Source organism: Electrophorus electricus, chromosome 3 (assembly GCF_013358815.1).
Source record: "Electrophorus electricus isolate fEleEle1 chromosome 3, fEleEle1.pri, whole genome shotgun sequence".
Taxonomy (NCBI): Eukaryota; Metazoa; Chordata; class Actinopteri; order Gymnotiformes; family Gymnotidae; genus Electrophorus; species Electrophorus electricus.
The window spans coordinates 18731199-18735000 of NC_049537.1; positions in this window are offsets into that span (position 1 = coordinate 18731199).

Consider the following 3802-nt stretch of genomic DNA (forward strand, 5'->3'; position numbering starts at 1 on the left):
TGTATTCCTTCAATGGGTTTGGCACGAAAAGTTCAAAACCTTGGTGAGAAAATATTCTGCTGAAATACAAACACAGTAAACCCTGGTTAGTTATCATAATTGACAATCTTCCATCTTATCTTCAAAGGCGTCTGGAGAAGCAAAACCTTTCCGTTGTGGGTCAGTTTCTAGGCTTTCTGGGCACATAATGCATAGACATAAAAGACATAAGCACAACATAAACAGTTGGAGTCAGACTGGGAAGTGCTTATTTCAAGCACACCTCTAATGTGTTTGTGCCCATATCTTTGACGTTAGCCACTTGACATTATTCAATTCAACAATTTCCATGAATCTAGTTTCTAAGCCAAATGTTATTTTGCCAGTATGTGTACATTTTGGCTTTGAGACACATCACAAGGGGCAGCTGGTAAATTTGGATAAGGCAGTATATTGCATTTGTATGAAAAACTAATTTGTCTCACGAGGAACAGAGACAGAGCCAGACATTAGAAAATATTAGAATCTTAGCCCAAACCTAGGGTGTCTGGGGACATTCGCTTGAAACACTGCAGGTTAGAGTAAAGGGCTTGTCCACTGGAGCTTCCAGGTGCCCTGGTTTTGTGACCTTGCCTGAAGCATTTACCAATATGTTGATTACATAGTCTACCTCTGGAAGACAGAATGTGACAACTACTGTACAGTCGTTGCCAAAAGTTGAGACTAGCACAAATTTTGGTTTTCACAAAGTTTGCTGCTTCGGTTTTTATGGTGGCAATTTACATTAACTCTAGATTTTGAAGAGTGATCAGATGAATAGCAATTAACCGAAATTTTCATGGCAAGGAATGACTAACTTAATCACAAAAATTACTGCATTCCAGCCACTGCATTTCAGCTCTGCCACAAAATGGCCTGCTAACATCATTTCAGTGATCTTCTTGTTAGCTCAGGAGAAAGTGTTAACGAGGACAAGGAAGCTGATCAACCATTTCAATAAGTGGTTGATTTGATAATCATCAAGAACTTCAAGGAGAGAGGTTCAATTGCAGTGAAGAAGGCTTCAGGACACCAAAGAAACTCAAGCAAGCACCAGGACCATCTCCTCCTAAAGAGGATGCAGCTACAAGATCGGGTCACCACCAGTGCAGAGCTTGCTCAGGAATGGCAGAAGGCAGGTGTGAGTGCATCTGCACACACAGTGAGGCAAAGGCTTTAGGAGGATGACTTGTCAAGTGCAGCAAAGTAGCCACTTCTCGCCAAGAAAATCATCAAGGACAGACTACATTCTGCAGGAAGTATAGGGATGGGACTGCAGAGGACTGGGGTAAAGTTATTTTCTCTGATGATGCCCTCTTCAGTCTGTTTGGGACATCTGGACAAATGACTGTCAGGAAAAGAAAAGGTGAGCGCTACCATGTGTCATGCCAACAGTGAGGCATCCTGAGACCATGTGTGGTGTTGCTTCTTATCCAAGGGAGGGAATTTGCTCAAAATCTTGCCTAAGAACACTGCCATTAATAAGGAATGGTATAAAAACATCTTCCAAGAGAAACTTCTCCCACTGATCCAGGAGCAATTTGGTGATGAACAGTGCTTTTTTCAGCATGATGGAGCACCATGTCACAAGGCAAAAGTGATAACCAAGTGGCTCGGTGAAAAAAACATTGAAATTTTGGGTCCATGGCCAGGAAACACCCCAGAAATCAATCTCATTGAGAATCTGTGGTCAATCGTCAAAAAGAGAGTGGACAAACAAAAACACAGAAACTGTAACCAAGCACTGATAATACAAGAATGGGTTGCCATCACTCAAAATTGTGCTCAGAAGCTGATATCTGGCATTTCAAGGCAAATTGCAGAAGTCTTAAAAAAGAAGGGTTAACACTAAATATTAAGTCTGCTTAAACTAAATGCATTTGTCAGTAAAATATTAAAAAACATATGACTTGCTTATAATTGTACTTCAATATACCATGTAAACATCTGAGGATGTTCTTAAAAAATCTTTAAAAAGCAGTAAACTTTGTAAAAACCAAAATTTGTCAGTCTCAAAACTTTGGCCATACCTGTATATCTGTGCTCAAACACAGTCAAGTCAGCTAACATTGAGTGAGCTAACCGCACCTAATGTCATCTACCAGCAGCAATCCATTAGGCTTATTCGCCTTACCAAGTCACTGCTATTAGCCTTATTGTGGTTCACTGTTCGATTCTGTGAACCACTTTCTGTGGACTTTGTGAACCACTTTCTGTGAACTACCTTCTGTGGTCAATGCTGAAGTTGACTCTTAAAAACACTAACTGTAGTTAGCTATTTTTTATCAAGTTTGCTCAGTGAGGTAACAGTGAAACAACACATACAAGACAACAACTTAACCATAACAATTTTATGGCAGACCTATAAATAGTGATATTTCCCCAATAGTAGAACATTTGCTCCCCTGATTTACTGGTCCAGTCAGAGACTGAGGGGAAATATTAGTAAAACAACATAAGTGAAATTGTGAATAAAACAAAATGTATGTCTATTTAATAGTAAATGAAAATGCAAGTCAGAAGTATTTAAACAGAAAAATAGGAGAAGTTTAAGTTTAAACAATTAAAGTAATACAGTAAGAAATAAAATGACCAAAAATATATATATTAAATTAAATGGTAGGATTAATATTGTAAAACAAAAATCCATTTATAATAAAAAGTTAAAGTTTTAGGTGCTTTTGAAAGCTATCAATGGTAAGTGCCTAACAGATTTTTAAAGATATAAAGCTCCAAATTGTTCGTGCATAGTAGCAACAGGCTGCTTTACTAGACTTTTTATGCTTAATTTTTGCCATGTTTAACAATCCAGCATGTGACTTTTCTTAAAACCTGTTTTGGAACATATTTCAGGCATATGCTATGCCATTAACCAAAAAAAAAAAAAAAAAAAAACGCACATAAGTAATAGACTCTTAAAATAAATCAAGTGTGATGTGGTCTCTTTCATGTACATGTGCTCTGGCCACAGAATGCGGGGAAAGCTGGAGTTTGTGTGTTGTATATCAATAACAGGCTACTCATTTTAGTTCTCATTTAGTTCTATGAAATAGCATATTCAGAATATTTACAAAAAATTGGTTTAACTGTTTCAGATGGACGTACAAAAAAATTTGTAGGAATGTTCTGTCTTGTAATTTATTCCTTACTTGACAGTGTCAGTAGCAGTTTATTGTGTTTAATGCATTTAATTTAATGCATTTCATAATTTTACTTTTGGGTTATTCTTATTTCTTAAAACTACATGTTTTGAAGAACAATCTACATACAGCCTTACATCAGTCACCGGCCACACTGCTCTTTAAAAACCGACATCGGTATTGGCCCTTGAAAACCTCCACAAATCACACCATCCCCCAACTGGCAAACGTCTTTACTACACACTTTTAAAGACAAAGCAGTCAGTCATCACCCACTCAACTCATGGCCTGCTACTACCTCCCCTCTCACTTTTGAGGAGAAGGACATTTTCAGATTCTTTACATACCAGAAAATCAGGAAAACAAAACCAAATGGAATTTCACCTGGAATACCAAAACATTGTGGAAGCCAGCAAGATTTTCACAAAAAATTTAAACCATGCCATTACTCTATGTGATGTTCCCACAGGCTTCAGAACCTCCATTATGAGCCCTGTTCCAAAGGAGGATTATGTAAATATCCTTAATTACTACAGGCCAGTAGTTTTGATATCAGTTGTTATGAAATACTTTGAGTGGCTGTTAATCCTACCTCAATTCCATCACTGACCCCTTCCTTGATCCACTACAGTTTGCCTGCATAC